The sequence below is a fragment of the Myotis daubentonii genome, chromosome 10 (assembly GCF_963259705.1).
Source record: "Myotis daubentonii chromosome 10, mMyoDau2.1, whole genome shotgun sequence".
Taxonomy (NCBI): Eukaryota; Metazoa; Chordata; class Mammalia; order Chiroptera; family Vespertilionidae; genus Myotis; species Myotis daubentonii.
This window is the reverse complement of record NC_081849.1, coordinates 4,455,846-4,479,518: the sequence shown is the minus strand read 5'-3', so window position 1 is coordinate 4,479,518 and position 23,673 is coordinate 4,455,846. Positions and strand designations below refer to the sequence as shown.

General features: G+C 50.3%; 1 long non-coding RNA gene across 1 annotated transcript; it reads right to left on the bottom strand.

The window, feature by feature from the left end:
* Positions 1-14,009: 14,009 nt before the first annotated feature.
* On the bottom strand, positions 14,010-16,571 carry LOC132211386 (uncharacterized). Its single transcript, XR_009447446.1, has 2 exons — positions 16,510-16,571; positions 14,010-14,152 (listed from the first exon to the last, which is right to left on the bottom strand). It is a non-coding gene; the product is annotated as an uncharacterized LOC132211386 (long non-coding RNA).
* Between the last annotated feature and the right edge of the window lie 7,102 nt (positions 16,572-23,673).

The window sequence follows — 23,673 nt, the reverse complement described above, 5'->3', positions numbered from 1 at the left end:
TCACAGGCCTTCCAGCCAAGGCCCCTGCTTCCCCACACATATCCTTGGGTGAGGATAAAAAATAAAAAAATAAAAGATATTGGCATTGGTGGCCTGGGGAAAAAAAAGAGAATGATCTTATGACAACTGTGTCAACTCAGTTATTTTTAAATGAACAAAAAGAGCTGCTATTTAGAAGAAATATATTTTTCCAAATGATAACATTCCTTTGCAATGCAGGCCAGGCCAAGGGACCCCACCCGTGCACTGATCCACCTCATGATGCGCAGTTTGGAAATCTTGTTTTCCTAGAGAGTGGCCTGCACAGTGTGGTTAAACTCAGCCACTGCCCACCCTGCTTCCCTTTGAATTAGTGGAACAAAGAGAATGTAGGCAACACTCAATATGACGACTGTTTTAGGGGCTCAGATTTCCCGCCGTTCTCCAAAGGACTACAGTAGCACTGCTATTTAAGGGCCCTTCTTATGACATTACCAAGCTCTATAGATGTCCTTCCTCCTCCACCGCCTCCTCATCACCGAAGTGGCTGGCAATGTTTAGAAGGAAGATTGGAGAATCAAATGGTGACCTGGCTGGTTTGGGAGCTGTATTCAATTATTAATCCAATGAACAGCTTATGTTCATAAAATGTGTCATATATCACTCCAAAACATGAAACAGACTCAAATTCTCAAACATAATTTCAGCCCATGTTCCAAAACGGGTCCCTACCTGGGGAGCTGTCCACACACAGTGCTGACGGCCGCCTGTGGGTGCCACCCCAAGGCTCCCATGTGACAGCCACCGAGAGGAGACCCAGGGGTGCTGGTGCCCACCACGGTCTTGTTAGGGCACCTGAGAAAGGCAAATTATGTTCTCTCTTTGTTGTTTTCCTTCTGGACGTATTTGACAACCCATCTTTTATTAACACTTGCTCCTTTAAAGAAGATTCTTTTGTACATCACCATGCTCCTTCAGCACAAGGTATCAATCATGGACAAAGAAGGGCAAGATCCCATATGAAGAATATTTATGTCTTAATTGTCTTGAGAGCTTGGCCTGGTAATTGAGAATTCAAAGGTCAAAAATTCTACTTTGTTTTTCTTATTTTTCAAGAAATCAAGAGGCCAACAACCCAGAGATTGATGGAAATACATTTCCTTCTCTCTTCTGCACGTTAGACTAAGCAGGAGGCGATGTCAGGCTGACAGGGCATTGTGACGTTTTCTTTCTAAAGGTGAGGACGCCTTAGGGTGCCAGCTAATAGAGATACTACCTTGCAGGTAAGAGAAATCACAGACAAATCACAAAAGAGGTCATGACCAAGGAGAATCACCTTGGAAAACATGTTTGACCTCAATAACAATCAGATACAAATGAAAGCCTAAACTGAGATGTCGTGATTCCCCAATCAAATTATCACACATAAAAAAAATGTACTGATCACAAATTCTGTGTGGGAGAAGATAGGTCAATTCAACCTTTCTGAGGGAGGGTTGTAGCAGTGACTCAAGAGCAATGAACATGCCCATAGCCTTTGACTCATGAGTGACCCTCCTGGGACTCTGATCCAAGAAAAAATCCCAAGTCCAAGGATACATGGTGAAGTTGCTTATTCCAGCAATATACAGAACAGAAAAACACAGGACACTTTTTAAAAATATATTTTTATTTATTTCAGAGATGAACAGAGAGGGAGAGAGAGAGAGAGAAACATCAGTGATGAGAATCATTGATCAGTTGCCTCCTGCACTCCCCACTGGGGATTGAGCCTGCAACCTGGGCATGTGTCCTGACAGGGAATCGAACCTCAACCTCCTGGTTCATAGGTCGACACTCCATCACTGAGCCACACCCTGGGCCATAGGACACATTTTATTGATTTTTTACAGAGAGGAAGGGAGAGGAATAGAGTTAGAAACATTGATGAAAGAGAAACATCAATCAGCTGCCTCCTGCACACCCCCTACTGGGGATGTGCCCACAACCAAGGTACATGCCCTTGACCGGAATCGAACCTGGGACCCTTCAGTCTGCAGGCTGATGCTCTATCTACTGAGCCAAACCAGTTAGGGCAGGACACATTTTAAATATCACCATCAGAATAGTTAACTACATTATAAAATTGTCATAGAGTTATATATAATCTATATATTTATAAGCTCAAGCTACCAAATGACCAAACAACCGATCGCTATGACACACACTGACCACCAGGGAGCAGATGCTCAACGCAGGAGCTGCCCCATGGTGGTCAGTGTGCTCCCACAGCCAACCTCCCGCTGCCCTGATCAGCCCCGATTGCCGGCCAGGCCGAGGGACCACCCCCATGCATGAATTCATGTAGCAGGCCTCTAGTTAGTCAATAAAATAATGCCTAGACATGCCTTTAAGGTAAGCACCTGAAGGAGACAGGCGTATTGTCTCTAAATAGTGTGATTAAGGACATTTTTCGTGGGATTCTTTTGCTGCCTTATATTTTTTAGTTTTATGCACTAAGCAGTTGTGGGGGCTCTCACAGGAGTGTGCCGGATGTTAAAGCCCATTTGCCATCCTCACTCACAAAGGCAATGACACTGCAGTTTCACTGTACACACTGCAGTGCACCTTTATATAATAACCCAGTTAGGTAACTAGTTTATGTCACACTGATGTCACTACCGGGCAAGAAGCCTCTTTTGTTTGAGTCGGTATAAAATGCACTGCTGAACAGCTGGTGGCTGGCTGCTTTGTCTGCAATAAAACATGCCCATCTACCTGTGGCTGCTCATGTTGTTGTTTTTTCCAGTTTTCAGTGTCCAAAGAGATCCCATCCCTAGTGGAGGAGCTCGGATCCAATGCATGTTTATTTCAGTAATAAGGAAAATTCTTAAAAGAGACTTTTTAAAAAAAGGAATATATTAACTAAGAATGTACAAATAAGTGCTTACAATGAAATAGTATGTGAGTATGTGAAACACAGCATTTATTCTTATAATATTACTAGAGGCCCGGTGCATGAAATTCGTGCACTCGATGGGGCGGGGGGGGGGGGGGCGGTTTCCCTCAGCCTGGATTGTGAGAGGGTCCAGGCCAGGCCAAGGGACCCCACTGGTGCAGGATTGGGCCGGGGAGGGATGCGGGGGGTTGGCCAGCCAGGGAGGGACCACGGGAGGGCTCCAGGGCGTGTCCAGCCTGTCTCAGTCCCAATCGGCTGGACCCAGCAGCAAGCTAACCTACCGGTTGGAGCATCTGCCCCCTCGTGGTCGGTGTACATCATAGCGAGTGGTTGAGCAGCCTTAGCATATCATTAGCATATTACACTTTGATTGGTTGAATGGCTGACTGAACTACCACACACTTAGCATATTAGGCTTTTATTATATAGGATTTACTAGAGGCCTAGTGCATGGGTTCATGCACCAGTGGGGTCCTTCGGCCTGGCCTGCAGGGATCAGTCCGAAACTGGCTCTCCAACATCCCCCGAGGGGTCCTGGATTGCGAGAGGGTGGTTCTCGGGTGACGCACCCTGGAATCGGGCTCCCTTCTCTCTGGTTCCGGGTGTGTTACCCAAGAACCGCAGCTGCCAAATCACCAGAGCTTGGCATCTACTGCATTGAGCATCTGCCCCCTGGTGGTTATTACACGTCATAGCTACTGGTTGGACAGTCAAAAGGTTGGTCAGTCGCTTAGGCTTTTGTATATATAGATTGTATTAGTTGATTACAACTGTAAACCTACTTTTGCCCACCCCTGTTCATGAAGGAAATACATTAAGTTGAGAGTGACTATGTCTGCATTGCAGGCAATCTTATTCTTTTTTCTATTTCAAGTTTCCTACATGAGTATGCATTACTTCTCGTATCAGAAAAATATTTTAATAAAAAAATGAACCTTGACCCATAAATTGCACCATAAAAAATATCAACTCAATGTGGATAATACACTTAAGTGTAAAACCTGAAATCAGAAAACATCTTGAAGAAAATCTGTGACTTTAGGCTAGGCCAAGATTACTTAGGCTGCCAAAACCACAACCTACCAAACAAAAAACGGTAAACCAGGCTTCATCAGAATTAGACACTGCTCTTTGAAAGGTACTGATGACTAGGAAGGGACAAGAGTGGGAGAAAATATTCGCAAACACACAGATACCAAGAACTAAGAAACAAACAACCCAAATTAAAAATAGACAAAAGGTTTGCACCAAGATATATGGGTGGCAGATCACCACATGAAGCAATGCTCACCATCCTCAGTCATATTCGGGAAATGCAACGCGTCCATAGGAAATGCCACTACATGTCTGTTAGATGGGGAAACATTCTAAAGGCCCTGCCAGGCAGTTCAAATGGTTAGAGCGTCGTCCTGATGATCCAAGGTTGCAGGTTTGATCCCCTGTCAGGGCACATACGAGAATCAACCAATGAATGCATAATAAGTGGAACAACAAACCTCTCTCTCTCTCTCTCATCAATAAATTTTTAAAAATGTCTTTAATACCACAACACCGAGCGCTGGTGAGGACCCAGAGCACCGGCCTCTCTCACTTGGCGGTTGCAGATGAGAAGTGGCCAGTCCTTCAGGGAGCCAGTGTGGCGGTGCCTGCAGTTACACATATGCTCCCCCATCACCCAGCTATTTCTCTACTGACCCAAGGGAGACAAACACATATGTTCACCCCGACCATGTATGTGATGATGCATCACAATTTACTCCTAATCTTCAACAACTGGTCACAGCCCAACTTGGCCTTGAGTGCAAAACGAAACTGGGATTCATCTCTATCGTGAAATCCACTGGGCACGGAGCCACCGGCCACGCCACTGAGCCTCAAACGCACTGCGCGGTGCAGAAAAGCCCGACGTAGGAGATGCCACAGTGCGCGAGTCCACTGCTGTGATTCCGTTCACACGACGCCCTAGAAAAGGCAGAATAAAGGCAGGACAGCGCATCAGGGGGTGCCAGGGCTGGGCCTGGGGAAGGAACTGGGAAGGATTTGAAATGATTCCACATTGTGATTGACATGCTGAGGATATAACTATGTGTTTGTCAGAACTCAAGAGTCATACACTAAAAACCATGGATTGTGCCTTTTCATTTCATGGACCAGGTTTCGTGATTGTTGGGAAGATGAAAAGGTTGTGGAGGTGGGTGGTGATGATGGTTACTCAGCAATGTGAATGCTGCTGAATCCTACATTTAAAAATGGTTGAGCCCGGCCGGCGTGGCTCAGTGGTTGAGCGTCGACCTATGAACCAAGAGGTCATGGTTCGATTCCAGTCAGCGCACGTGCCCGGGTTGCAACTCAATCCCCAGGGTGGGGCGTGCAGGAGGCAGCCAATCAATGATTCTCTCTCATCATTGATGTTTCTCTCTCTCCCCCTCTCCCTTCCTCTCTGAAATCAATAAAAATACATATTTTTAAAAATAGTTGAAATGGAAATTTTATGGTTTGTATATTTTACCACTATAAAAACAAAGTTTCATAATTGCTAGGCATTAATTTTTTAACATAGCCTATTTTCCATTTGGGTAGCAATTGTTTTAAGGTCCGTTTATTTTTGTCACATTATGGATCCTTCTACCATCCAATGAAGCCCACCCTGCTTCAAATGACAGAAGAATAAACACCAATTAACTAAATAGGACACTCGGTGCTGAAAATGCCGCAAGTGGGAGAAGAAGGGAAGGAAGGGAGGCTGGTCAGAAAACAGTCGGGGTGGCCCGGTGACCGACGCCAGGCAGCCTGCAGGTGGCGCCCTTCCCCGCCGTGTCATCAGCACCAATGGGCCTCTCACCGCCAGCAGGGATAAGGCTTCCTGTCCCTTTGTTGAGTGCCCGCCGCCCGGTGATGCCTGAGGCTGCCTGTGGAGTTTGGGACACAGAGCCATTTCGGTCACTAATTAATTTCATTCAGAGCCTGAGCACAGGTTGGCATCAAGATTCGAAGCTCACTTTTGACTGAGGCCGTTGTTCCATTCATTTTCTGGTACGCATGGGAAGCAACAGTTCCATGAAACAGCACCTGAGCTGGTGCAATGCGCTCCAATAGAGTTTACTCTGTTCTGCGCTTCCACTGTTTTAAATGCTGGTCACGACCCACCAAGCTGACTGTGTCACCCACTCCCGCGTGGCGAGTGGCCCACAGCGGAAAACAACTCCGGTGAGCAGGCCGCCCACACTTCAGTGCAGGAAACAGTCCACGGCATGAAAAGAGCCTGTCCAACTATTCGGGAAATATATTTTTGTATATATGTGTGTGTGTATATATATCCTTACCTCCTGGGCCTCCTTTCCCACTCTGCGGTCCACAGCACAGCTGCTCCAACCACGTAGATGACGCTGCTGCTCCTCCCACCTGCAGGCACCGTCCTGCCTCTGGGCCTTTGCACCAACTCTCCCTTCTGCCTGTCTTCCCACGGACATCCGACATCCGTGACCAGGCCCTCCCCTCCTGGGAGTCTCTGCTGCAGCCACTCTCTCTGCCACCCTTCCCTCCCTTTTCTCCCACTCGCGGCACTTTCAGCACCGAATGTGCTATTTAGCTAATTTTCCGGTTTCTCCCAGCTGGACTATAATTCCTTAAGGGCAAGGATCTTCACCTTTTCCTCCTTTCTTTCTTTTATTAATCCTCACCCAAGAGTATGTTTCATTGATTTTAGAGGGAGAGGAAGGGAGAGGAAGGGAGGGAGAGAGAGAGAGAGAGAGAGAGAGAGAGAGAGAGAGAGAGAGAGAGAGAGACATCAATGTGAGAAAGAAATATCGATGAGTTGCCTCCAGAATGTGCCCTGACCAGGGATTGAACCCGAAACCTAGAAATGTGCCCTGATTAGGAATCAAACCTGCAACCTTTTGGTGCACAGGACGACGCTCCGACCAACTGAGCCACCTGGCCAGGGCGGATCTTCACCTTTTCTCCAACTCATAACTGGAATAGCAGCCACTGGCAGGTATGAGCAGGTACTTATGGAATGTTGGGTAAATGAATGGTGGGTGAGTTCATTTCTTATCTATTTTCTACGAATTAGAATGACAGGCTTTATATTGCATCTGGTCTAGGGGAGCTGGGCCCAAGGTTCTGGGTCTTACCCGTGCCCTCCACCTCCAGGCCCAGGCTGGTACATAGTTTTGAAAATGTAAGCTGAAGGAATGCCTGTGGTATAATCACTCATCATGCTTCTAAAGCTGAGATTCCTAGGCTCCCCCAGAAACCTACTGGAGTAGCCTAACACGAGGACCCACGAGTGTGAATTTTCAATAAGCCCAGCCCAAGTGAATCACTGGTACCATGGAAAGAGCATGTGACTTAGGAGGTAGATTCTGATCATCGCCTGGTACTAACCAGCTGTTTGGACTTTGCTGTTATTTGCTGTCAGACTAATTCAGAGTGTGCACATTCTGCTAGCAATAGCTGGAAGGTTGAGGTGGCGGTAGTGTTGATGGTGGTGGTGGTGATGGTGGTGGTGATGGTGATGGTAGTGGTGTGGTGATGGTGGTGTGGTGGTGGTGGTGTGGTGGTGGTGGTGTGGCGATGGTGGTGTGGCGATGGTGGTGGTGATGCTGGTGGTGGTGATGGTGGTGGTGATGGTGGTGGTGATGGTGGTGGTGATGGTGATGTGGTGGTGGTGGTGTGGTGGTGATGGTGTGGTGGTGGTGGTGTGGTGGTGGTGGTGATGGTGATGCTGGTGGTGGTGATGGTGGTGATGTGGTGATGGTGATGTGGTGATGGTGGTGGTGGTGTGGTGGTGGTGGTGTGGTGGTGGTGGTGTGGTGGTGGTGGTGCGGTGATGGTGGTGTGGTGATGGTGGTGGTGGTGGTGATGGTAGTGGTGGTGGTGATGGTGGTGATGTGGTAGAGTTGCTGATGGAAGTGATGATGCTGATGCTGATGGTGATGATGATGCTGGTGATGGTGGTGGAGATGATGATGCTGGTCATAGTGGTAGTGGTGGTGACTGTGGTGGTAATGTGAGTAATCAAGCTGCTGGCACTGATCAACCCTTACCCAATGCAAGCACATCTAAAAGCATGAATCCCTTTAATCCTCTCCACAGTCCCAGAGAATGGACCTGTTACCACCCACCTAACCTGAGGACAGGAGGCAGAGAGGAAGGATGCAACTGGTTTGAGGCTGAAGGCTGGTCACAGGAAGGGCAAGTGCACCTGGCTACTTCACAGCCTCCCGCGTGTTTCAAACGTCCATTTCTTTAAAACAAAAATAAAGAGACCTTATTTTCTCATCTTAGACGAAAAAAAATCTACAATTAGGTCCAATAAAAACAAGTAGGACTTATTTAAAGAGGATTAGTTTTTATACATTGTTACTTACCCCACAGCGGAGGCCTGAGGCCTGCTGATCCTCCCTCCCTCTCTGCTTCGATGCTCCATGCTCGGGGCAGGCAGGGAGGCGGACCTCCCTCCAGCCTGTGGGCTGGGCCTTTCCGGGGAGACTGCAGGTTGCACCGCTCCCTGCACTAGGTGAGCTGGCAGCTGGCTTCCTTCAAGCCAGGGAGCAGACCTTGGGGCTCCCCTGCTCGTCTTTGCACCCTAATATCACCTGGGAGCCCAGACACCAGCCCAGACCCTCAGGTGGGGCTCTCAAAGCTCCGTAAGCATCCAGGTGCCAGGAGTGCCTCCCTATACCGAGCCCGCTGCCTGCCTCCCTCTGCTCTCAGCGCCACCCCAGGTCATGGGCATCACTGAGGGACACCTGAAGTGCCTGCTGCAATCCCAGTAGCCTCTCCCTCTGCCCTCCGCAGAAGACTTCATCTCCAGCGACTGGTTTCATAAGCAGGGCCCGTGGCCTGCCGCGAGTGCTACGTGCACAGCGTGGGGCCCTGCGCCCGTGTGTCCAGATCGGACTGAGGGTGAGGCCATCCCCACCTCATAACCATCTGTCCCCATCATTCTGCAGGAGGGCTTCTGAGCTGACAGGACCCATTCTGGAGTCCTTCCTCCGCACTGTGGAGAATGAGGATGGGCAGGCCCAGCCAGGGACAACCCTGCGACAGCGACTGAGGCTGGAAGGGCTCTCTGTGCTCCTGACATGAGCCCTGAGCCCACAGCACCCACGGCAGAGGGAGTGTCCAAGGACAAGAGCAGGAGAAGGGGCAGACCCACGGCAATCACGTTCCCGAGGGGGGGAGAACGCACGCCCACAGCTCCAGATGCAACACGGCACGGGGCCCTGCAAGCTAGAGAACGAGCAACCGTGTGCGCACGCTTTGGAGTCCTTTTACTCAGGAAACGGGAGACAAAGAAAACATGCGAGTGACCTGCTCATGTGTGCAAAGACCCCAAAAAACAAAAGGAAACTCGGGAGGGAGAAATGAACCCGGATGCGATGGTCACCTATGGGTGGCGCGGTGGGAGGTGGGGCAGTGAGGGCGGGTCCCGGAGGGGAGGACCCACCCTCGTTTGGCTCTGACTTTAGAACCGAGTTAGTGTTTCACGTCAGTCAATCAGTAAACATGGGGGGAGAACCCCAATGCACCACACACACAGCGGAGTGGCTGTATTACAAACAGACAACACAAAGCCATGCCGGCGGCAGGAAGAGCGCGTGCCCAGTGGTTCTGGAACAGTGTTTGACTGCCGTGGGCCCGCGGCTCACACAGCAGGCACTGCCTGCTCACAGGCCTGGACGTTCGGTGCAGGCAGAATCGGTTCTTCTTTGTTTTTTAAATATGTTTTTATTGGTTTGAGAGAGAGAGAGAGAGAGAGAGAGAGAGAGAGAGAGAGAGAGGGAGAGAGAGAGAGAAGGAGGGAGGGAGAGAGAAACATCAGGCTGCCTCCTCCACGTCCCCCATGGGAACCAAGCCCTCATGTGCCCTGATCGGCAATCGAATCCGTGAACTCTGGGTGCACAGGGCTCCGTTCAAGGCACTGAGCCACACTGGCCAGGGACAGGTGGGTTCTGGGTGAGGACACTCTGGCCTGTGGACGGCTCCCTTCCTGTTTCACACGCCTGAGGGCATCAATCCCACTGGGCGACTCCTCGCTCAGGGCCTCCCATAGCCTCCTCACCCCCTAAGGCCTCTTCTCTAATAGCATCCCGTGGGGGAGGGTGTCCACATATGGGGGGGGGGAGGAGACACAAACATTAGCTCCACAACGCACATCAGCGCTAAAGGCGGATGGATACATATCCCACCGGAAATGCTTCCCGGTTGTTAGGGATGAGGCGAGCCCTCAGCAGGGGTCCTGGTGGAACGGGAAACACACTCGGGAGCCGGCAGCAGGCAGCGTCTTTCCTTCTATGCAGAAGGGCGAGCGCACGTGGTCTGGAAGGCACGCACCTTTATAACCCCTGACACACGTGACCTGTCCCTTGCTCTTGATTGGCGCTCGGGCTCACAGTCTTTCGCGATTGGCTAGTTCAAAGGGGGGCGTTGGCCTTTGCTGCTTCAAGATGGCGGCCAACATGGCGGCTGCCAAGTCACGCAGTCCAACATGGCGCTGTCCACACTGTTCTTTGACAGAAAAGATGACTTATTTCTTCTCACAATTCCCCCTTTTCTTTATTAAACTCTTTCTTCAAACTCGCTGGCACCCATGGACTTTCCTGCCCTGCAGGGCCCAGGAGGAGACTAACTGCTGTTGGGCCAATGCGGTTCCATTGCCCTTGGCTCAGACCCCCCACACGGGATGCTGCGACACCAGCACTGCAGCGCCCAGTCAGAGGGGCGACGTGGGCACCATCGCGCCCTTTCCCTTCCCAACCATCGCCCAGGGGATCGGAGAAGGAGCCGCGGCCCGGCTCCGGCTCACTCGGCGCTGAAGCTGCCGGGCCTTAGGCTCAGCGACCGTCCGCGCCGTGTGGTCGGGGACGAATGACAGCACGGGCCCAGCACGACACACCTTCCTCCTCCTTCTGCCGGAATCAGGTCCAAGGCCGACCTGCTCTCCCGGCACCCTGCTGCCGGCACCCAGCTGCTCACTATCCTTTAGCTGCGTCTCTGGTGTCGTTAACAAGCCTTTGCTGGTTCTAGAAACTATAACCAATCCACCGCATTCTTGTTCACAGTGGCCACAGCACAGGACAGACTCACACCCTGCGGCAACCTGACGTCTAGCCTTAGACTCCGTGGCACCCCTCCGGGAACCCCAGTGGGATCTGTGTGTATATGGGGATCAAAGGGCCCCCCGGACCCTCTCTCGTCCTCCTAGTCTGTCTGTCCATTGAGAAAGGTTTAGGACGTGCCAACGTGAAAGGGAGAGCCATTGTATCAGAGCGCCCGGTCCACTCCAACTGCTGGGCAAGGCCCGAGTCAGGGTCCCCATGCACCACCAGACATCGGCACGGGCACCGGCAGGGCAGCACGATGGGCTTCTGAGGATGCTCGGCTATTTACACATCTGGATACATTTCTCATAAACTCCGAGCACTGTTCCCCCCTTGAGAGGCAGGAGGTATAGTTTACGTTGGAGGACGGGGCCGGATAGTTTTGGGGGGTCCTTGCTCGTTACCTCTGTTGAATGGGAACAACAGGGCAGAGTCTTACAGGAAGCGTTTCCCCAGGCGGTCTCCTCCTGGGACAAGGCAAGCTCACATTCCATCCCGTTACTGCCTGAGGTCATCCGAGTGAAATGGGACCACTTGGGCCTCTAGCCTCCCTGCTGTGCAAGTGTAGCCGTCGCTTTTATTTAGGCCGCGTACAGGATAGTTAAACCATTCCACCCATGCATTTGTTCCCTTATATCCTACTTCTATTTGCCTGGTGGTGGCAGTGGCCTAGGGCAGTGGTCAGCAAACTGTGGCTCGCGAGCCACATGCGGCTCTTTGGCCCCTTGAGTGTGGCTCTTCCACAAAATACCGACTTCTGCGATGGGCCACGAAGTTTCAATTGCACTGTACATGCGCACCCGCACGTGGTATTTTGTGGAAGAGCCACACTCAAGGGGCCAAAGAGCCGCATGTGGCTCGCGAGCCGCAGTTTGCTGACCACTGGCCTAGGGGATCTTGTCCTGTGACATCTACTCCTAAATCTAGTCCTAGCCAATCTTTTGACTTGAAAGGTTGAAATATCCAAGTAATTCAAGTTATCTATAACCAATAACTTAACTGGGTAAGCATGATCCGGATTATACACCTTTCTCCAGCCCACATTGTAAGCCCCCTGCAATTTTCCAGATCCCTAAAGCAAATAGAGCCCAGTACATGATGGTTATTAAGACAGCTCACAGTTTTTAGCGTCAATTTCAAGGGGACATGTCCTGGTATGGCTGTCCAAGTTGAGGTGTGTCCACCCTTAACCCGTGTGTGATGGGTCCCACCTCGCTCTGCAGTCCGAACAGCAGTCTCTGTGGGAAGCAAGACAGGTAGGGTCCTTCCCAGGAGGGTTCCAACTTGCTTCCCTTCCAAGTCTTGATTAAACAAACGTAGTCTTTTGGTCGATGGCGATGAACCAGAAACTCAAGAGGCCTTGGGTCAGGAGGCCTTCTAACCTGAGAGAGATTAAAGTAGAAGAGATACCCAGTACATAGTTCTTAAGAAATCGGTCCCTAGTTTCCATTGTAGGAAGATCTTGAGGCATTCCAGGGCCTATTGGAATCACCTACAGCCAACCCTAGGTTAAAAAAACACACAAACTTTTCTTAAAATTCAAACCCTAAGAAGATTGTCAAACTTGATTTTACCAAAAGATTATTATTAAAGTGTACTAGACAATAACGTAGGCCAACAAACTTCAGTTCCTATGATTAAAAGATGGTCTTTTTATTAAATACCTGATTAATATAATTATTTTACTAGAAAAGAACTGACCAAAATAAGGCTTATTTTTTTTAACTTCATTTTCCTTGGGTGTGGACAGCAAATGACACTAATTGGATTTCTCCCACCAGTCTTCCTGAGAACTTTGGCATAAGCTATGTATCCTCTGTATTTTTTTTTTCCAGAGCAATCTTTAAACCCCATTTAGGGATTTTTCTTTTCTAATTGAGTAAGCATTGCTAAAGTCTGATTTTCCTATGGGGTTGCCATAAATAACTATATTAAAGATTTTTACTTTCTTTTAAACTGAACAACCAACTTGGTTGCCTTTCAGAAAAACAGGTAGGAGAGACACACTAGCCAATACTGCAATGCATACATTTCAAGTAAAAGTAATTTTATTTTTACTTATGGTGTCTATTCTTTTTGGCTAGTGCTTATTTGCATATGTATGCAAATTTTACTTTGGACTTTGCTCATAAAATACTGGCTTCTCATCACATATAAAACCTTCACAAATTTCACACTTTCAAATTAGCCTTCAAACCTTTCTGTCCTTCAGAATGCATAGCCATGCCTTAGGCCAGTGGTCAGCAAACCGCGGCTCGCGAGCCACTTGCAGCTCTTTGGCCCCTTCAGTGTGGCTCTTCCACAAAATACCACATGCGGGCGCGCCCGTACAGTGTGATTGAAACTTCGTGGCGCATGCGTAGAAGTCGGTTTTCAGCCTGGACGAGTCTATTTTGAAGAAATGGCATTAGAAGAAGTGGGGGGTGTTGGTCAGTCGGTTGACAGGAGACGCGGTGCAAGCAGCCGCAGGATACGCAGCACGGGGGAGGCGCATGCAATTCATGCACGAGTTGAGTGAGCCAGTCAGTCAGCAGTCCCATGTGCAGTGGTTAGTGCTAGTCGCATCTGCAAATCGCGCGCGGGTGAATAAAGTACCTACTCGAAGCATAAAGCTACCTGTATTTTTCCAACCAGCTGCAAATCCTACAGGTATTTTTATCATCAATTTAAAAATTGTAATTCTTTTGTGTTGGTGGCTTTATTATTATAAAATGAAACATTTTTTAGGTGCCCTGTTTGAGATGGCTACAAAGAAGAAGCAAAGAAAAACGGAAGACAAAAACCGTGAATTTAAAGTTGAATTTGAAGTTGAATGTACCTACCTATATAGTTTAAGTTTAAAAAATTTGGCTCTCAAAAGAAATTTCAATCGTTGTACTGTTGATATTTGGCTCTGTTGACTAATGAGTTTGCCGACCACTGCCTTAGACCTTCCATTAAGTATTTCCACTCTAATGTTCTTTACCTTCAGCAACTTGTACAGACTTTTTCTTTAAAATGTATTAGAATTCTTCACTCTTAGAAACCTCACTTTTTCAATAATTACCAAAAAGTAAACAGCCAGCATTTCTTAGATTAACATTTATGAACACACTTTAAATGCACTTTTACTTTCAAAAAAATATACCTTCGAAGAAACCTAGATGGCGGCATAGGGAAACACCGAAATTGCTGCCTCCTACAACAACTTCAAAACACAATAAAAAGACAAAACAGACATCATCTAGAACTTACAGAAGGCTGGCGGAGTGGAAATTCTACAACTAGAAGGAAAGAGAAAAGCACATTGAGGGTCAGGAGCTGCGGAAGTAAAGTGCAAAGGTACAGAGGCTCGAGAGTGCGCGGAAAGGGGCTGGTACCTGAGGACGCGGCTGTCTTTTTGAATCGGGAGGGAGTCACAAGCTCCCGACTGCTCTGAACTCCGGTTCTGGGAAGTCTCTGGGGACCCAGGACTTATACGGGGAGAAACTGGACTGTGTGGCAGCAGGCAGAACTCGGAACTCGAGGGCGGCTTTCCCTCAGAGGTGCTTGCAGCAATTAAATTATCAGGACACTGAGACGCGCGTGGCCTCTTAGGGCAGGGCTGAGAATCCGCCATAGTTCCTTGCTCTGCCCTTTGATTCTCTGAGACCCCTCCCCACCCAGGCTGTGGCAGAGGCTTTTGCATATGAATGCCCTGGCCCTTTGCAACCTGAAAATTACCTAACAAACTGCAGCTGGGCCACAGACCCAGAACTTCCAAGAGAAGGCCCAAGGCCCCACAGCAGCTTGCATTGCTTCACAGCTGGGCCTCATCAGGGCACCTCCAAACTCCAAAAAAAGGAAGGGGAATCTGCAGTTCTCTTCATAGCTCCTGCTGGGTAACCTCCAAGAGCCAGTGTACCCAGTGGTCAGAGGGGGACCATCCGGATTACAACTCCTCAGATCCATAAGGGACACACTCAGGGGCAGACTCAGTGAGCACCAAAGCCCCACTGAAGCAAGTCTTGCCCCAGAGGGGTGTCTTCAGCACAGAAGTTCTCCCACTGCAGACACAGCCGATTCTCACTGCCAATTGGCCTGGAGGTCAATTCCTCCCAGTGATCCTACAACAATCAAGGCATAACTACAACAAAACTGTGCACAAAGCCCACAAGGGGGTGCACCAAGAGTGTCCACCTCAGGTAATGGGGGAGGCTGAGCCACTGGGCCCTACAGGACACCTAGCACACAAAACCACTCTACCAACACAGGGAAGCATAAAAAATGCGGAGACAAAGAAACAGGTCACAAATGGCAGAAATGGAGGAAAGCAAATGACTGGATATAGAGTTCAAGGCCACGTTTATAAGGTTTTGCAAGAATTTTATGGAAACCGCCGATAAATTTAGTGAGACCCTCAAGAAATCTAGTGAGACCCTCGAGGATATGAAAAAGGACCAACTGGAAATTAAGCATACACTGACTGAAATAAAGAATAATATACAGAGATCCAACAGCAGACAAGAGGATCCCAAGAATCAAGTCAAAGATTTGAAATACAAAGAAACAAAAAATACCCAACCAAAAAAGAAAAAAGAAAAAAGATTTCAAAAATATGAAGATAGTGTAAGGAGCCTCTGGGACAACTTCAAGCGTACCAACATCAGAATTATAGGGATACCAGAAGAAGAGAGAGGGCAAGATATTGAAAACCTATTTGAAGAAATAATGACAGAAAACTTCCACTACCTGGTGAAAGAAATAGACTTACAAGTCCAGGAAGCGCAGAGAACCCCAAACAAAAGGAACCCAAAGAGGACCACACCAAGACACATCATAATTAAAATGCCAAGAGCAAAAGACAAAGAGAGAATCTTAAAAGCAGCAAGAGAAAGAAACTCAGTTACCTACAAGGGAATACCCATACGACTGTCAGCTGATTTCTCAACAGAAACCATGCAGGCCAGAAGAGAGTGGCAAGAAATATTCAAAGTGATGAATAGCAAGAACCTACAACCAAGATTACTTTATCCGGCAAAGCTATCATTCAGAATTGAAGGTCAGATAAAGAGCTTCACAGATAAGAAAAAGCTAAAGGAGTTCATCACCACCAAACCAGCATTATATGAAATGCTGAAAGGTATTCTTTAAGAAGAGGAAGAAGAAAAAGGAACTCTTACCATTTGCCACAGCATGGATGGAACTGGAGAGCGGATAAATACCACAGGATCTCACTCATTTGTGGAATATAATGAACAACATAAACTGATGAACAAGGACTGATCCAGAGACCGAGAGGCATTGATTGGACTGTCGGGCCTTGGAGGGAAGGTAGAGGACGGTGCGGGTAAGGGGGAAAGATCAACCAAAGGACTTATATGCAAGCATATAGGCCTAACCAATGGACACGGACAACGGGGGGGTGAGGGCATGAGCGGGGGGGGGGGGGTAACATGGGGATAAGGACACATATGTAATATCTTAATCAATAAAAAATATATTTAAAAGAAAAAGAAAATATACCTTCAACAAAGTACAAGAGACCTTCTGTAATACAAACTAAGAGCAGGCAAGTTAAAACTTGTCTAGCAGTTAATGTTTCAGTTTGCTGTTTTTGCCTTTCTTATTTTTACGTACATAGATCTTCTGAGCCCCTTTAACAGTTTTTCTGCACTTCTTCCAGTTCTCCACCTTTGCAGTTTTCTGGAAATGTCAGGCCAACTATTGGTGACAAAATGTAATTTATAATATTTCTTGGCCCAACAGGTCCTCGGGGTCTGGCCCAGAGTGCTTTCTCATCTGATCGTTCAGTCTCTGTAAAATTCGGAAGGCCCTTCTTCGCCCTGCTGAATATGGAAGGCCTTATTTAGGCTCCGAGGCCGGGGAACTGCTCCCCTAATCCCTTTAATTATTAGTTCCCTGAGAGAGCTCTCGTGTGTCCCCTATGGGCCTTGTTGCTAAGGGCCCACTGGGGCTCCCGGGTCTGGAAATCTCACATCTGCTGGAAGCACACCAGGGCCAGCCAGGTGCTCCCTTTCCCAGATAGCCATAGCCGACTTTCAAATCACTCCCCCTTCTTTTGGTCTAGCTAGTCGGCTGTCAGCTGAGCCACATGGGTCTTCCAGCAGCATTTTTAACTCTTTTTTCACTGCTCCAACTCCTTTGGCAGCCTAGAAAAGCTGGTTTCTGGTGGCGTGGTGGCCAAAGGGCCGGTTGGAGCCTGAGGGCGCCGCTGGGATTGTAAATCGCCATCTTGGCTCTCCCCTCAGATTGTTCCTGGGTCACATAGAGAGGGAAGGGAGGACAAGGGTCTCATTCCTGTCTGCCCTTGTTCTCTTTTAGCATTTATTTATTATATCTTAACAACTTTGAGATTTTTAAAGCCAATTATTACCTAAAGCATTTTCTTGACTAATTTTGTAAAACTCAATGTGAAAGTACCATTTTATTTGAATTATGCTGTTAACTATGATTGCCCTTTCTGTTCAAAGAAAAGACACGCTAATCTGGCTGGGAGTCCTATGCCTCCAGGACCAACCTTGGAATGCGGTCCATCCTCATTCAAGAACCACCCATTCTCTTGCTGCCCTGCGCACCTGCCACCCACTTCCGGTTAGGGTCCCATCCCAGTTAATACCAATGCTGACAACTGGATGTTAATGGATGTGATGCTGGATGGGGTTTTGCAAATTTCTCCGCCCTTCCCAGTTCGGCCAGCACCCAAGTACGCCTCCCATTCTGCCCCTTTGGAAACCTCCAGCTTTTTTTTCCTCTCCCCTCCTGCTTTGCCTCAGGTGGGGAAGATAATGCCTTGTTAACCATAAGCAGTCTTGGAACTGGCTGGCCTTTGTTTTAAACTCCCCTGGATTGCAACCTTTATAAATTTTACACTTTTAAATTAATCTTAGAATCTTAAAATTTTAACCCAGCACAGAAAATCATAAATCAGAGAAGAGCAAATTAAAGTCCCTACTTTATAGACATAAAGACAGAAATAAAACATCAGCACACACTCTCATACAGACGCATGCAACACTGAAAGTTTACACCAAGAGCAATGCCTCTGTCCCTGGTTCGGGAACTTGCCTCCCCAGCACCTCAGCATTCCCCCAATGGACTATTTTGGGGGAATGCATTCCGTAGGCCTAGAATTTCTGCTTCCCATCCTCGGCAGGTCCCTTTGACTATGTACTCAACCCCCCATGTTGGAGATTTCTCGTACTCCCCGAGATCTGCTTCGTCCCTCTCTGCCACTTCCCTCGCAGGAGAACAGAACCACACTAGGTTTATGTCCAAGACACATCCCAGTCACCTACGCCCGACCTCTGAGGACACCCAATCACCAAAGTAGTGCTCAGTCCATTTCCCACCTTGGCTCATGCATGAGGTCACCCGATTGCCGAGGTCTTGCTTGGGCCCTCCCTGCATTGCTGGCTGACTCTTGATCCCAAGCTCGTCGTCGACCCAGGGGTGATGGCGGTCCCTCCTCACCGAGGCCGCCGCAACTTGGCAGCGGGCGCACCTCCTCAGGAGAGGGGTCCATTTTCCCTGTGGCGACAGATGGTATCCCGGACGTGCTCCCAACTTGTTAGAAATAAGGTGAGCCCTCCGAGTCAGGTTCCTGGCAGAACACAAAACATACTCAGGAGCCGGCAGCAGGCAAATACCTTTCCTCTACGTAGAAGGGTGTGAGCACATGGTCTGGAAGCGCCCGCACCAAGCAGGCGGGCTGCTTGGGTTTATAACCCCTGACGCACGTGACCTGTCCCTTGCTCTTGATTGGAGCTCAGGTGCACAGTCTTTCGAGATTGGCTAGTTCAAGGGAGGGGTTGGCCTTTGCTGTTTCAAGATGGCAGCTAACATGGTGGCTGCCAAGTCACGCAGTCCAACATGGCGGCTGTCTAAACTGTTCATTGACAGAAAAGATGACTTGCTTATTCTCACACAATGGCCAAATCTGTGACAATCTACACTAATAATAGACAAACATGGTAATTGACCATACCTTCGCTATGCCCACCATTGGCTGATCAGAGCAATATGCAAATTAACCACCAACAAAGATGGCGGCTAATTTGCATACTGCAGGCAGGGCAGGACAGTATGAGCCGCCATCCAGGCCCCGGGGACAGGCAGGGGCTCAGGCGAAGGCAAGCGATGCCGATCACCTCGCCTGAGCCCCCGCCCACCCACAGGGGACACAGGGCCTTCTCTGAGAGAGAGAGAGAGAGAGAGAGAGAGAGAGAGGCAAAATTTGGCACCCCGCATCCCTCCCTGATCGACCACTGCGATTCCAAGCCAGTGAGGGCTGCCTTCAGGCCACAGATCCAGGTCCCTCACCCCCACCCCAGGCCCCAGAGCACAGTGCCGGGGTTTGGGAATCCAGCGCGAGGGGCCGGCACAACTTGGGGGGGGCTGTGTTTACACCGCCAAGTTCTCCACTTCTGCCCTGGCCCACGCATGCCTCCTCCTTCCCCTCAGAGGTTCAGCTCCTGCCTACATGCTTGCTGGGCAGGCCCAACTGCACTGGGGAGTGAGCCATGGAGATCGGGATGGCCACTTCCTGGGATGGGACAGCCAGACCATGGCGATTCATGAGGGCGATGAGGCCCGTGGGGCATGCACAGCCCTCGGGTGGCGAGGGTGGCCGGCCAAGCCGAGTCTGGCTTCACTGGGGCCTGTGGGAGCCCGAGGCCACCCCAACCCCACAGGTCCTGGGGGGACGGTGGCTCAGTGGAGAGCAGTGTCTCCATACATGGTGCCGAGGGGCGGCTGTGAGCTGCTGCAACCCTGCCCCACGCTTCAGGGAGGGGGAGAAGGCTCGCAGCCACCAGCACCCTAGGCTGCACCACCTGTGCCTCAGCCTGCCAGGTTGGCAGGGTCCAGAGCAGGTGAGCTGCTCCCTTCCCCCAGTGGTAGAACAGGGAGGAGAGCGCTGGGTGCAGGGAGGGGACCTCAGCTGGGATCCTCCTGGTGTGGGGAAGGGGCTCAGCCTGGGCCCGGTGGGGAGCTTAGGAAGTCTGGCTAAGCAGGCGCTGGTTCATACCAACTCTTACTCTGCCTTCTTCCTCCAGCTCTTCAAGCTAGCCCCACTGCCCCACCAGTCCGGGGGAACGGGCTCTGGGTGACCTCCCTGAGCTCAGACTATGGACCCAGAGACCTCAAGGAAGAGTGCCCTGCCGGGCCCTGGCAGGGGCCGGTGCAGAAGTACCAGGGCAGAGTTGCTTCAGTGTCTTGGTGAAGTTTGCAACTGACCCAAGGAGGAAACCCGAGAGGGGAAAGGCCGGGAGGCATGAATTGCCAGCACTTTAGCCACTTGAAAACAGCTCCACTTAGAATGCGAGGCGGTTGTATGTTCAGCTGAGAAGTGAGGGGGCTGAACTCCACCGTCGCTGAGCTCCTGTCAGTCTGAGGCCCAGGCGTCCACCACGACAAGGAAAGAACCGAGAGAGGGGCCCAGAGGAAGAGAGGACAATTGAAGAAAACTGTGTCTAGACTTTCCCCAGCCCTCTCCTTCTTTCTGCTGCCTACAAGAGCCCCAGGCCCGGCCACAGTTCTGTGTCCACCTTTTAGTCCCCTATTCTCCAACCACAGAGGAAAGAAATAAGGAAGGAGTCTGTGCTGCCTTCAGAAAGTATCTATATACCTGATCGGCCAGTTGCCTTCCACAGAGGGAGACCAGATTGCGGCTTAGGCCCGCTTCCCACAGGGACATCAGTAGGACATCCTGTGAGGGCTCCCAGACTGTTAGAGGGGGCAGGCTGGGCTGAGGAATGCCCCCCCGAGTGCACAAAGTTTTGTGCACCAGGCCTCTAGTCTTACCTAATAATAGACAAACATGCAAATTAACCAAACAAATATGGCAGTTAATTTGCATAAGTAGGTGCCCAGCAGCAATCAGAGCCTGCAATCAGAGCTGAGAGGTCCCCTGCCCAGGCCTAATGCCTTGAGGAGTTAGGCTTGGGCAGGGGCAGAACCAGGGATGGCGAGGAGCAGGGGTGGATCTGGGGATGGTGGGGAGTTGGGGGTCCTCTGCTCAGGCCTAATGCCTCAGTCAGAGGCATTAGGACTGGGCAGGGGTGAAGCCAGCAATGGCGGGGAGCAGGGAGGGATCCAGCAATCACGGGGAGCAGGGGCTGAGCTGGTGATGACAGGGAGCTGGAGGTCCCCTGCCCAGGCCTAACAACTCAGTCACAGGTGTTAGGACTGGGCAGGGGCGCAGCCGGTGATGGCAGGGAGCAGGGAGGGAGCCGGCGATAGCTTGGAGCAGGGAGGGAGCCGGCGATGGTGTGGAGCAGGGAGGGAGCCAGTGATGGCGGGGAGCAGGGGAGGAGCCGGAGATTGCAGGAGCTGGGGGTCCCCTGCCCAGGCCTAATGCCTCGGCCAGAGGCATTAGGTCTAGGCAGGGGCGGAGCTGGCGATTGCGGGGAGCAGGGAGGGAGCTGGCGATGGTGGGCAGCAGGGGCATGAGCCAGCAATCACAGGGAACAGGGGCAGAGCCAGAGATGATGGGGAGCTGGAGGTCTCCTGCCCAGGCCTAACAACTTGGCCACAGCCATTAGGCCTGGGCAGGGGCAGAGCCAGTGATCACGGGGAGCAGGGGTGGAGCCCACAATTGTGGGATCTGGGGGTCCCCTGCCCAGGCCTAATGACTCGGCCAGAGGCATTAGGCCTGGGCAGGGGCAGAGCGGGCGATTGCAGGAGCTGGGGGTCCCCTGCCCAGGCCTAATGCCTCAGCCAGAGGCGTTAGGTCTGGGCAGGGGCTGAGCCGGCAATTGGTGTGAACTACAGAGGAAATACCTTTTCTGACTGCTCATTGGCTAAGCTCCCTGTATGCCACTGGTAATATTCTTAGTAACTTGGGTAATAAGAATCCAATAAGGTCATATCCTATGAAAGACACATCTTGAAAATGCCTAAAGAAAGTTGTCACTTTTTCATGGTGAAGGGACTGGAGTCCGTGTTGATGAAAACACCTTGGTGGCTGCGGTGACTGGCAGTGGCTGCAGCAGCGGGGTGATGGGGCTGGTGCCTTCCCCTGATCAGCCCAGTTACCTCCCACAAAGGGAGGCCAGACTGCGGCTTAGGCCCACTCCTCAAGGGAAGCAGGGAGCAGGGAGTAGGACATCCCCTGAGGGCTCCCAATATGTGATAGGGGGCAGGCTGGGCTGAGGGACCCCCCCCCAACTTCAGTGCATAAATTTTTGTGCACCGGGCCTCTAGTTAGATTATAATAGATTATAACCCATAGAATCAAATAAGATTCTATGAGTTCATACTGACATACAGAAATAATTGGATAAACACATGGGAACTAGTAAGAGCGCTTTCTTGCAAGTAGCATTACAAGTAATAAATGTGGACACTTGTGGAGTTACAAAAGCATGACTTGGCACCCAACATAACCACCAGGCCAGGCAAGAGCCACCAGTGCATGACAAATTAGTGGGTGAGTGTTTGATTAGAAACAAATTACACGGTCTCGAAGCACCTGCCCACAATATACTTCGTAATTACAAAGGGAAATAACTGTGCACAGAAAAGCTGGGGCACACTGGGCACCGCCTCTAGGGTGGGCCAGCTGGGCAGTGCCCCGAGGTGCCCACCAGCCTGACACACAAAACCCCGGTAGAAACATAAAGGGAGGCAAACAACATGAACGCCAGGATCCCACTCGAGAAGAGAACTATCTCTGGATACAAGTATACTCCAGCCACTCCCTCCCAGCCCAGAAGACTGCCTGCTCTCATTTACCTGGCTGTGTGCACGCCTGGGGGTGGGGCATTGCCCCAACGCAGGAGCAGAGGCTGAGTGGTCGCCTTCACACCTCCACCATGCAGACCTCAGTTCCTCCTTTAAATAAATTAGTATTATTTTTGTTAATCCTCACCTGAGGATATTTTCTCCATTGATCCTCCAGAGACAGTGAAAGGGAGGAAGAGAGAGAGGGAGGGAGGGAGGGAGGGAGGGAGGGAAGGAGGGAGGGAAGGTGAGAGAGAGAGAGAGAGAGAGAGAGAGAGAGAGAGAGAGAGACATTGATGTGAGAGACAATGCATTGGTCACCTCCCAAACGCACCCCGACTGGGGCCAGGGATCCAACCTGCAACCCAGGTATGTGCCCTTGATTAGGAATCTAACCTGCAACACTTCCGTGTGTGGGCCAACACTCTAACCACTGAGCAACTCTGGCCAAGGCAAAAATAAATTATCTTTGTATTAACAAATATTGGGTCACGGGTGAGAAATGATAGCTGCCTTCCACGCCTGCAGCCCTGCACTGGACTGCCCTTCCCTCCCTCCCTCCGGGGGCTTACACTTCCCTGCAGAGCTCAGTGCCCGGCTGTAGCCCAGAGCCTCCCTGCAGGGGTGCTGCCTCCCTCGGCCTCCTGTGCCCCTCATCTTCTGACGTTTCCACCAGCATGAGCTCTCACCTGACTGCCCGTTTCCCACCTACCCAGGTGCTGGCACACATGCCTCGCTCAGCAGACGTGCAGGTGCACAAGCCATTTTTTTTTATGGACAAAATTTAGATCCCAATTTTTTTTTTATCATCAACTTTTCCCAGAGAAGACCCTCAATGCCCTTTTTGGGGTAATGTTAGAGTTTGAAGATCTCACAGATCCTCCGGCTGTGCTGTTACCCGCAAGACCCTCCTTCGCAGCTCCAGCACCGGCTCCCTCCCTCCTC